General features: G+C 39.5%; 1 long non-coding RNA gene across 1 annotated transcript; it reads right to left on the reverse strand.

Annotated features, from left to right (window-relative positions):
* Positions 1-2,861: 2,861 nt before the first annotated feature.
* On the reverse strand, positions 2,862-11,058 carry LOC128857896 (uncharacterized). Its single transcript, XR_008453957.1, has 2 exons — positions 10,890-11,058; positions 2,862-3,263 (listed from the first exon to the last, which is right to left on the reverse strand). It is a non-coding gene; the product is annotated as an uncharacterized LOC128857896 (long non-coding RNA).
* Between the last annotated feature and the right edge of the window lie 2,008 nt (positions 11,059-13,066).

Genomic DNA, 13,066 nt, shown 5'->3' on the forward strand with positions numbered 1-13,066 from the left:
GGTTTTCGAAATAATACACGAAGAAATGGCGCTTCATTTTTCTGAGAAATAAGTGGTGCGATTCCCCTTTAACAACAGTCAGCGGGGCCTAGATATAACCTTAAACTTTGTTAGCGACGACCAGGTTGCGTTTAGTGAAGTTTCTTGTCGTTCTTATTAATAATTAGAAAAAATAATTTTGAAATTCAGGTAGCGACCATAAAGTCTATGGTACCCTCTGGCTTGTTCAACCTTTCATCCATTTTTATTTTATTTATTTATTTATTTGATTAGTCAACTTATTAGGAAGAGCTGAGATGAACGTTTTTCTTTCTCTTTCTTGTTTTTCTTCTCGAGATGATATCGCAGGTGGTGTCTCTAAGGACGAGTCGGAGAACTGATCAGTCTCGTTAGACTATATCCGGAACCTCCGCAAATGGTTTTGCAGTCTAACCGGTTTTGCAGTGATCGGTTAGGATGTCTACAAGAAATCGCATTTTATTCTTTGGAAAGTTTATATGTAAGTTATTTAAATATTTTAGGATTGTATCTTCCCAGTAAGAACTTAGTCTAACAGTGTGTTGCCAGTATAGGTGCCGATTCAATTTTAACCTGAAGTAACCCAATGAATTTACCTCCGTCAAACCATACTATTTTTATTGATAGTCAAGCAACGATCAAGGCACTGGCCTCAGCGTACAACAATTCAAGATGTGTTAAAGAAGGCAGGAGGAGGTCGCTCTCGCTTATCCAACAACACAACACAACACCAAGTTGGATACCCGGAAACTCTGCAGTAGAGGGATATGAAAGAGCGGATAAGTATGCAAGGAATGGCTCTGAGCATGACTTTCAGCGAATGGTAGAAGACATTAGCATAATTCTAAATGAACTGTACTCTGGGATTGACTTGAGCGTAATTGCGGATTCTCTGACTACTAACTGCAAGATCTCCAAAGCGCTCTGGCCAAAACTGAATCTTAAAAGGACAAAGTGTCTGCTTCTACTATACATAACAGATCAATACCAGCGTGCTCACAGGTGTTATAGCGGGTCACTGCACTCTTAGCACCCTAGCCAGTAGAATGGGTGTACCTCATCACTGATTTCTGCACCTACTCTGTGAATGCCCTTGGCGATTATTTCTTGGAAGATCTGGGAAATTTGCAAAATTTCTCACTGCAGGGACAAATTACCTTCTCGAAAAGATCTAAGTGGCTTAAGCAAACACCGAGTGTCTTGTCTTAGACAAGCAACCTGGCTAAACTAACCTAACTCACTTTTTAGGTGAATAAGGCGGCCGCCGTAGCCGAATGGGTTGGTGCGTGACTGCCATTCGGAATTCACAGAGAGAACGTAGGCTCAAATCTCGGTGAAACACCAAAATTAAATGAGAAACATTTTTCTTATAGCGGTCGCCTTTCGGCAGGCAACGGCAAGCCTCCGAGTGTATTTCTGCCATGAAAAATCTCCTCATAAAAATATCTGCCGTTCGGAGTCGGCTTAAAACTGTAAGTCCCTCCATTTGTGGAACAACATCAAGACCACAAATAGGAGGAGGAGCTCGATCAAACACCCAAAAAGGGTGTACGCGCCATTTATATATACATACCTATATATATAAGGCTGAGCTTGTATGGCTGCATAAGCTCATCACCAAATGATAGACAAAACCTTTTCTAATAGCGATCGCCCCTCGGCAGGCAATGACAAAACTTTGAGTATATTTCTTCCATGAAAAAGCGCCTCATAAAAATCGTATACCCAATAAGCTTGGGTATCGTTAGTACTGTATTTCATTCTTCTAGCTCCTTCTTTATAGGTGAGGTAGTGCTGGCTGATCCGTAAAAGGATCGCACTGAGGCACCTAGGATTCATTGTGTTGCCAGTGCTATGTGTCTGGAGTAGAAGATATCATTTTTGTATTTCTTAATGCTCCTTCTTTATAGTTTATGCAGCAAATTATGATATTCGGAACCACAGTCTACTCGTCAGACTATTTTTTTAGATATCTTTAATAATCTCTGAGACTTGAAAAAGTTTCTATCTGTTGTATAAGTGCGCGTTAGATGCCATAACGACAAACATAAAATTCATATTTAGGTCACGAAGAGACAAAACAATGCAAGAAACCATTTTAAATGAAACTGTAAATTCCCACGCTTGTTTGATTTGCGCAAACAATAAATAGAGTTATTTCACACTAATTTGCATTCACCCCTCATGGTCCGAAAACTTTCATTAAGCACAGCATTCATGCGCATTGTGAGTGCATTAGACAAACAATGGGATTTAATAGCGAGATGTGACCCTTGAGCAACATTTTCACACTCAATCCCAGATATATATGAGTGCATAATACAAGCAACAAACTGACATTAATTTCTAACACATTCGTCACTGTTGAGTTTAAAACGCTTTTGACCACAAGTGCCGCCGGCCAATTACTATGCACAAAGCCATTACATAAAAGTCCATTAAGCGTTCAATTAACAATTCCATCACGTTCAGCTCAAATAAAATTTCATTAATGTTGAATTTATGTTTATTTTGTTTATTTAAAGAAGAAAAACAAACACAAAAACTAAACAAATTTAGTTTCGGCTAGATACATACATAGGTGACTCTTTGGGTTTCAATTGCAATTCTCTGCTTTTTTTAATTTTGTTTGTACGAAAAAAAGTTCATCGAACTCGCACGAGCATTCAAGAAGTAGCCAAAAATGGAAATTCGAAATTAAAAATCCAAACCATCACTTACCCATTACAAATAGCATACCAATGCCCAATGTTAACAATTGATGTTGCTTCAACATGTTGCTGGTTGTTTGCTTGTTGCGAAGTGTTGCTGCGGCTCTCTTTGTACACTCTCTTTATTTATAGTATGTTCCGGTTCACAGATTTTGCACGCTAGATTTTGTTTTTGTTAATCCTTTACTGTAGCACTACTATGAATTACGAATCGCGCAGTTTTCAACTTTTTTATGAAAATGTGCGTGTTTTTTGGTTGATTATCTTTTATTGGTTTGTTTCGCTGCTTGTTCAAACGATTTTTGCCACTTATGTATGCACTTATTTATGTACATACGAGTATATGTATGTATGATTTGTATTTCCGGTCTCAATTTCAATGAACTTTCACAATTTCACAATTTCTTTTATGTTTGCTCGCCAACTTTTCCTTAATGAAATTACTTATATATTTAATGCGCTATTCAAATAATTGCTTTAGTTAGTTTTCCATTCACGCATATGACTTATTGTGTTTTCACTAAATCCACGCAGCTTGGGAAGCGCATGCACGAGAAGATAAATGAAAAATGAGAAAAATAAAAAATTAAAATTGTAAATAAAAAATAAATTTAAAAAAAAATTAATAAATAAATACTTTAAATTATCTAATTTTAAGCATACTTGAGTGAAGCATATAAAAAAGGAAAATCGAATAATTTTTTTAAGCCCTCTAATACAAACGTGTTTGCTGTAGGAAAGGCTGCAGGCATCGTGAATCACAAAGCCATAGAACAATTCCAAAATAAATATATGTATGTATACGTTGCTAGTCAAGCGACAATAAAGCCAACAAACTCATATGAAATTTGATCTCAAAACGTTCCTAAGAGCAGGCAAGCCATAGAGAGACTGACCGTAGGCAGACGGCGCACATCTATTGGGTTGGTTGATTGGTTAGAGTGGTGATTCATCCAGAATCCAACTAGCGCTTCTGCACCATTTTGTTGCCACATCCTCGTTACCAACTTGTTTAACAATTCTTTACAGCAAGACTATATCCAGTCTTTGCGGTTTAAGAACCTTATTAGGTTGTTGACGTCTAAGCCAGACGGTTGCTCGAGACTCTCGAACAGGCTTAACATTCTGTCCTTCCACAGGGCAGATCATTCACAGAGGAAATGGAAAATTGATTCCTTTTTCTCCGGTTGTTTACAACTGTGACCGTATGTGCTGTGAAGGATGCCCATTTTTACTGCATATTCTCCGATAATCTATTGGGTACCCAGACATAAAGGCATTGCAGGAAACGAAATTGCAGATGAGATTGTCAAAAGCGCTGTTTACATACCATTTGAACAAAAAAATTACATACTGGAGCCTTTAAATACGATATCCCAAGGCATCGTTGCGGTCATAAAGGAGGGTAGACAGGAGGTGGAGCAATTTAGTCACTTGCAAAACCGCCAAATTCGTACTAGCCCTGTCTAGAAAGGAAAGCAGAACTATTGTAGGTATACTGATACGCCAAAATTTCCTAGCGGCACTTGCCTACGAGATGGGAATCGCACTGCTCTTGCCCTGCATTGGCTAGAACCCGGATGAAATGCCGACGAGTTCTACAATAGGTATGAAAAATTAGAATGCCTCTCGGGGTTTGAGCCTTGGGGCGTACTTAAATTCGCAAAAGACGCAGGCTTATTACGAGAAGATTACTAAAAAGAAAGGCAAAGGTTAAGTTCCATCTGGTACCACTAAGGACCAATAGGTCAATGTGATGGCTTTCAGCCAGCTAGATCAACCCAACTTAATGCAAGTAAAAGTAGAAAAGAATTATTCCGTTTTAGAAGGTGAAAACAGTGAAAAAAGTGTGAAGAAATGTTTTTAATATTTACAAAAATGTAAGGTTTTATACGAACGGAACACTGTTTCGTGACGGATGGGACGAGTAAAAACTGCTTGCATATACAAGGTGGCCGCCGTATCCGCGTGGATTGGAGCGGTACTACTATTTCGGGAGTGCATAGGATCGGAAATAATAAAAGAACTTGCTTCTACTACCGGTCGCCCCTCGGCAATGACAAGCCTCCAAGTGTATTTCTGCCATGAAAAAGCTTCTCATAAAAACCATTTGCTGTTCGAAGACAACTTAAAACTGTAGGTCCCTCCATTTGTGGAACAACCTCAATACGCACACCACAAATAGGAGGCGGAGCTCGGTCAAACACATAACAGAAGTTTTTTTTAAATTTATATTCAAGGTGGCGCAAAATTAATCATCCATTTTTTAATGACTTTTTTTATTAAAAAAAAAAAATTATCTTGAGTGCTGGAAATTTTTATTTGTGACTCTTACGCGCCCATTGCTTGTCTGTTTGTATATTGCAGCTGTCTAGTTCACAAGTGTCAAATATGATAGTCGTACGACGCAATTGGCAAAAATTATAAATCTTCCGAAGGCAATCATCTTTCGTTTTCACGATATTTTTGATGTATGTAATCTTCCTGAATTTCGGGACTGATACCAAGGCATATATTTTTAGCGAGGAAATGTATTTCAAGCCAAAATATTACATTATTTTTAAATAGTAACCAAATCCCGAAATTTTTTTTACTTAGCAAACAAATTCTAGTTTTCGTACTTTTATTTTGGGGCGCAAGTCTGGTTTAACAATAACACAACAAATTAAATTATTGTTTTTACCAGGCACAGCCAGAAGTTCCTGAATATGACTTCTAATTGAGGTCAAAATATCGCCAAATAAATAAAAATAATAAAAAACAAATTTCCTATTTCATTGTTAATCTCGCCTTGAACTCACTTTATTAAAATATGAAAATTAAATATTGGAAAGCCACTAAAACAGTTTAAATCAAAAACATTCTACTGAAAAAGATTCTATACATATCCAACACATTTGTATGCAATTTTCAATGAAAAATTTCGCAGTTTTCTAACCATCTTAGCGAATTTGTGTAAAATATTGCAAAAATTCATATTATCCTATCTCGTAAGCGTCATCAACAAAAATGGCCGCTCAGCAGTCGACACTCGTCGAGTCGAATATCAAAGGATCGCGCTGTGTTTGACCTTTCGGGCAGAGTGTGGAGATCATCACATAAATATATCCAGGCGCTCGAAATTGAGAATCTTTGAATCTAATGTAAAATCTTTTGTTCTGTATGTGTGTGAGAAATAGAACGCAATTCAGGTATTTCTCAATACCATCACTAACATCGACCTCTGGGCATTAACGAAGCAGATACGGAAGTGTAAATGGATCAGTCACACACCGCGAAAAACACACGGAGATATCACAAAAGCAGCCCTAGACCGGAACCCGCAAGGCAATCGGAGATGTAGTAGGGCATCTGACACGTGGAGGCGACTAGTGGAAGCAAAAGGGACAGGTCGCTCTTGGCGACAAATCAAATTCTCTGTTTTAAAGAGACCTTTTGTTCCACTTAGGAGCTATGGGAAAAAATATACATATATAAATACATAATATTGATTGGCAATGTGCTTTATTACACTGTTCCCTTCTTCTTCTTCTTAATTGGCGCGATAACCGCTTACGCGATTTTGGCCGATATTAACAAAGCGCGCCAGTCGTTTCTTTCTCGTGCTAACCTGCGCCAATTGGACACTCCAAGTGAAGCCAAGTCCCTCTCCACCTGATCTTTCCAACGCAGAGGAGGCCGCCCTCTTCCTCTGCTACCACCAGCTGGTACCGCATCGAATACTTTCAAAGCCGGAGCGTTTGTATCCATTCGGACGACATGACCCAGCCAACGAAGCCGCTGGATCTTTATTCGCTGCGCTATGTCTATGTCGTCGTAAAGCTCATACAGCTCATCGTTCCATCGTCTACGATATTCGCCGTTGCCAACGTGCAAAGGTCCAAAAATCTTACGCAGAATCTTTCTCTCGAACACTCCAAGCGTCGCTTCATCGGATGTTGTCATCGTCCAAGCTTCTGCGCCATACGTTAGGACGGGCATGATGAGAGTCTTGTAGAGTGTTAGTTTTGTTCGACGAGAGAGGACTTTGTTGGCAAGAGAGATTCTACGTTGGATTTCAAGGCTGACATTGTTATCGGTGTTAATGTTGGTTCCTAAATACACGAAGTCTTTTACAACCTCAAAATTATAACTGTCAACAGTGACGTGGGTGCCGATACGCGAGTGCGCCGACTGTTTGTTTGAAGACAGGAGGTACTTCGTTTTGTCCTCGTTCACCACCAAACCCATTCGCTTTGCCTCTTTATCCAGTTTGGAGAAGGCAGAACTAACAGCGCGGTTGTTAAGGCCGATGATGTCAATATCATCGGCATACGCCAGCAATTGTACGCTCTTATAAAAAATTGTGCCTGAGCGATTAAGTTCTGCGGCTCGTACGATGCTCTCCAACATCAGGTTAAAGAAGTCACACGACAGCGAGTCAACCTTTCTGAAACCTCGTTTGGTATCAAACGGCTCGGAGAGGTCCTTCCCAATTCTGACGGCGCTGCTGGTGTTGAGCAACGTCATCTTACATAGCCGTATTAGTTTTGCGGGGATACCAAACTGTTCCCTTAAGCATGTAAAATGAAGAAATTACGGCAAAAGTGCACTCAAATAAAAAAAAAAGAGAATTTTGTATGTGAAGATATTTTAATATACTGCACACATATTTCCACATATTATATTTAATAATTAATAAATTGTCTGAAATTAGTTTAAAACTTATTGATATATTATCCCGAGTATCATTTTAGAGCTTCTAAATACTACATAGGTTGTTCAATAAGTTTTGCAGTTCGATAAGAGGGGTTTTGCTAGTAGCCTACATATTTTTGCTATGTTGGTACACCCTTCATATGAACGTATGTGAAGTTTCATTTCAATCTGTCAATTGATTCTTTGTTTACAAGCCTTTTGCATCGACGTGTCACAGTATTTTCTACAATGGAGAAATGAAGTTTCGTGCAGTGATTCTTTTTTTTTATTTTTATTTTTTGAAGATTTAAAAGCAAAGGAAATTTATGAGCGAATGTTGAAAGTGTGCAAGGACTTTTCGCCATCAATTAGTATAGTAGAAAGATGAGCTGCTGAATTTAGACGTGATCGTACAAGCCTTGAAGACGTTCGACGTCACCGACGTCTAAACAGCAACAAACAGCAACAACACCAGAAATCGTAGAAAAAATACAAGATATCGTATTGGAAGCCATGGGCATCTAATTCGGCAGTGTAAGCAATATTTTGACTGAAATATTGGATGGCAGCCGCCGTAACCGAATGAGTTGATGCGTGACTGTCATTCGAGATTCACAGAGAGAACGTAGGTTCGAGTCTCGGCGAAACACCAAATTAAGAAAAACATTTTTCTAATAGGGGTCGCCCCTCGGGAGGCAATGGGAAACCTCCGAGTGTATTTCTGCCATGAAAAAGCTCCTCATAAAATTATCTGCCGTTCGAAGTTGCCTTGAAACTGTAGGTCTCTCCATTTGTGGATCAACATCAAGACGCACACCACAAATAGGAGAAGGAGTTCGGCGAAACACCCAAAAAGGGTGTACGCGTATACTATATATATATATATATTGGATTTCAGAAATATGTGTGCATAATGGGTGCCGCATTCGCTAACAATAGAAAAAAACACATTCGCGTTCGACTTTCTCAGAAACATTTAAGGCACTTTCGAAGGGATAAACTGGATTTCGAGCATCGATTCATCACTATGGATGAGACTTGGGTCTATCACCTTGATCCCAAATCATAACAAGAGGCTAAAGAGTGGTGTGAACCTGGTTCTTCAACTCCGAAATGAGTTCGCTTCCAGAAATCGGCCAAGAAGGTGTTAGCATCAGTTTTTTGGGATGCGAAAGGATTTCGTTAGTGGATTACTTGCAAACTGGTAAAACAATAAATTCTGTATTTTATTGTAACCTTATATACCAACTGAAGTAAAAAATTCGTGAAAAAAGACTCAGCTTGGAAAAGAAAAAATGGTAGCTAGAGTTAGTTAATATTTCCCTTTTTTTTACTTGCTACTAAACTACGTTTATTTGTGAAAAAATAATACAAAAACTTGTTTGGTTAAAATAAAAAACATGCTTTTGATTAAAATAAAAGTACTTGCACTTGCACTGACTGCACCTGCCTGAGTGTTATGCGAATATTACTCGTATATACGTATGTATGTATGCATGAATGTATGTAAGTGTGTACTATAAAACACAGCATTGTCGACTACAAGCAGCGCAATACTATTTTTTTTAGATTTCCTCGCATTTTTTTCATAGTTCAGGATAATGCCTATTTAAAGTCCAATGCAATTGCGCTCCCCTAATCAATTTAATCTCTGTATGCGCTCAAGAACGGTTGAGGATTTGACCTCAAAGGATGAAAAGGACTATGTAATTAATGCCTTAGGAGTTTTGCAGACCAAACGTAAGACCATCTATTCACCGACGTAATTAAACTGATATCCAATCCCTTCAATAACAATACAGATATCTTTCTAAAACAAAAACTCCGGTTTGAGCGGATTGACATTTTAATCGATAGTCTGGCTGCACGCAAGAACTTTTCATCCTTTCAGGTCAACTCCTCTATAATCCTTAAGTGCATAAAGACATTAAATTGATTAGGGAAGCGCAATCGCAATCCAATCCGCCCGTGCGCGAAATGGCGGATGCATGGATTAGAATGACTGCAGCTTCCAAAATTTCAGAGTCTGACACCTTCCTGGACATGGGGCAACATGCTATTAGGGAAGAATTCAAAAGTGAAGAGCTAAGGCTACGTAACCTTAACTAGCGCCAAACTCAGGTACATCAGGCTAAGTCCTTGCTGGGATGGCATATAAAGAAAAAGAGATTTCAACATCCCACAAACCTTCCTAACGACAAGCTTAGAGTGCTTACTGAGGCTCCTACTGGTTACTGCAGGCTACACATGCCGTCGTGGGGGTCGGCAGGTTGCATATAGCTGGACGGCCAACCTTGCAGAACTGAACATCTCGGCCTGCTACAGGTAAAAGAAAATCACATACGCTTGCCCAACCAAGCTCCATCTTAGGTTTATTTAGGGAACTGTATCCGGATGAGGTATTGAAGAGTAGAGGTCACCAAAGATCCTAAGGTCGAATTGCAAACCTCCATTTTATGCTCTTCTATTTTATTTTACCACCGCCGGCGGCCGCCGTGGCCGAATGGGTTGGTGCGTGACTACCATTCGGAATTCAGAGAGTGAACGTGGGTTCGAATCTCAGTGAAAGATCAAAAAATTAAGAAAAAGTTTTTTCTATATTAATAGCGGTCGCCCCTCGGCAGGCAATGGCAAACCTCCGAGTGTATTTCTTCAATGAGAAAGCTCCTCATAAAAAATATTTGCCGTTCGGAGTCGGCTTTGAACTGTAGGTCCCTCCATTTGTGGAACAACCTCAAGAAGCGCACCACAAATAGGAGGATGAGCTCGGTCAAACACCCAAAAAGGGTGTACACGCCAATTATATGTATATATATATTTTATTTTAGGTTAAATTTAAATACAAATAAATAAAAAGTAAATTAAGGACTCCCAGAACAGTCCAAAAGTATGGATAAATGTGGGTTTCCCTTGATGCAAAAATGCCAACCGGTTGCTGATGGCTTCCGGGAACGCTTCACTTGTTTTGGACCACTTCGAGTAGGCGTTTAGCTGTGAGGCCCTGGAGATTTTTGGTTTAAAAAGTATAGGTTGTTAATCCTTCGATCATCTACAGCCGCCTTTATGCGCATGCAGAGCGAAAGGATTGTATTGAATAGCACCGGGGGTGTCAGACTGTTGAAACTATAAATAGTATTTTTGATTTTTAAACAAAAAAGCGAACGATTGGTATGCCAAATGTCCTTTTTAATAGCTCTAGGTATTGATATGCAAAAAAAAATTTTAATCAAAAAATGTAATCACAAGACAAGACACTTAATGGAAACTTTTATCCTCATTGCGGGCTTTCAAAAAAAAGCATTTTTAACACTTGTTCGCTTGCGTCTATAAAATTGCTCCGTTCATTGGGTAACTTAATATTACGTTTCTGCTTCTTTTCTACATTACAATTCCTTTAGTATTCAAATTAGCATAAAGCGTCTTAACAAACGCATCGGTGCCAAGCCCAGCGCCTTGTAAGTTTGCAAGCGATATTTAACTCACACATTCATATATACAAGTCGTCTAAGTTCACTTCTGTAGGATCATTTGCCGTTGAAATGTTTATGAGCTAGCAAATTTGGTATGTATCACTACCGCACGAATGGGCAAACCTCTGTAACGATCACGATTGATTCGAACCGCACTGCTCTGAAACTCGTCTGTAACTGAAGGTAAAAGTCGGACTCTCAACTTAATGAAGCGCCCATTCGGCGCTTAGTGCGACCGTAAATACATAAATGGGAAATATGTAAGAAAGAAAAACATTAAATGTTCGATGCTGCCGCTGACAATCCGGCTACTGCAGTGGTTGTGACTGTGGCTGTGACTTCGACCGCTTACACCACTTTTGTGGTAAGTGCCTTTGAGCCGTTGGCAGCACCTCCAGCAGCTTGGCAGCGTACACACAGCAACTTTAGCTTTGTTTGTTGTTGTCGCTGCACCGTTCAAAGCGTGTTTTGTGTCGTCTACGCGCACAATTTTCATTACTTACCAACCAGCCGAACAATCGACTTCGTTTTGCCCGCTTATTATTTTGTACTTATTGCGGCTGCGCTCGGACATGATTTTTTCTCATCATCATATAGATATATATATTTTTTTTTGTGTTTTTACTATTGCTTATTTATTTTTGGTTATTATTGTTTATTTTTTCTCACTGATTCAATTATAATTTTCTTTAACATTGAGTTGTGCGGACAATACAGTTAGTTACGCTGTTGAAGCTGGAGCCGTTGGTGCGTTAACATGACAATGTTATTTAGTTTCTTGAGATGTGAGTGTATGTATGATTGTCAGTACTTATATGAATTATATATCAACGTACTTGTGTATACTTAGGCACAGAAAGGTGAGCCGATTTCGTGACTTCAAAACCAACAAAGACTAGGGAAAAAAGTAGTATTCTAAAAAGCTACCGGTGGCGCCAATTAAAGTGACGTATTTTTAAAATGACTTCATTCCGTCATAGGTTAATATTTTTTAGAGAGTAACACGTACGAAAAAATTAACCAATTTTCGATCATTTGTTTTGGAAGTATGAAGGAAAGGGTGGGCAATGCCAAGGTGGGCAAGAAAGTCACACTGTCGGGAAATTTAGCCTGCGAAACGAAGCATCCCGTAACGTAAAGAGGCTGATTGACTTCGCCGAGATACGAAACATGGAACGCGAAACACAGCACCTGATCCCAGCATAAAAAATACACCAAGCTACGTGGCAGTCTCCTGATAAAAAAACGCGAACCAGATCGATTGTGTTGTGATAGATGGAAGACACGCTTCCAGTGCTTAAGCTGTACGTACGATCCGAGAACCCAACATCGACTCGGATCATTACCTGGTTACAGCCAAAATACGCACACGCCTGTGTGCGGCGGAAAACGTAGTACATCAATGCAAGAGTCCTCTCTCGACAAACAAAACTAACAGTCTACAAAGTACTCATCATGCCCGTCCTAACATATGGTGCAGAAGCTTGGACGATAACAACAACCGATAAGGCGTCCCTTGAATTGTTTGAGCGAAAGATTCTGCGAAGGAATTTGAACCTTTGTACGTTGGTGATGGCGAGTAACGTAGACGCTAGAACAAATTGCTAAATGAGCTTTACGCTGACATAGACATAGTGCAGCAAATAAAGAGTCGCCGGCTTTTTTCGCTGGGTCATATCATCCGAATGGATACAAACGCTCCGGATCGGAAAGTATTCGATGCGGTATCAGCAGGTGGTAGCAGAGGAAGAGGAAGGTCTCCTCTCAAACAATGTTATTAAACAAACTGAAGCATCTCCTATACTGCTGTTCGGCTCTCTCGAAAACTAGGCTATGCTACTTGGGTGCTCTCAGTTTTGAAAGACTAGAATGCATCCCAGAACTAAGTCTTTAGCGACTTCTAAAGTTCGCGAACAGTACGCGCTTCTTAAGCGATGCATATATTCTCTAAAAATAGGACTCTCATCTGATATCGCTCTGGACCATACTGGTACCTGCGTGGCTTCGGCCAACCAGTATATAACCTAATCTACCTACGATATGCACAAATCACTGGAACTAGCGTAATACTGAAAGACCTTCAATGACATTCAACGAGGTGAAACGGTCTACTTTGTAGCTAACCATATGCTACTGGTGTCATTTGTTGCATTAGAGGCTCATGAGAAATGTAGAGTAGGAAGAGGTGTC

Source organism: Anastrepha ludens, chromosome 3, assembly GCF_028408465.1.
Source record: "Anastrepha ludens isolate Willacy chromosome 3, idAnaLude1.1, whole genome shotgun sequence".
Lineage (NCBI taxonomy): Eukaryota > Metazoa > Arthropoda > Insecta > Diptera > Tephritidae > Anastrepha > Anastrepha ludens.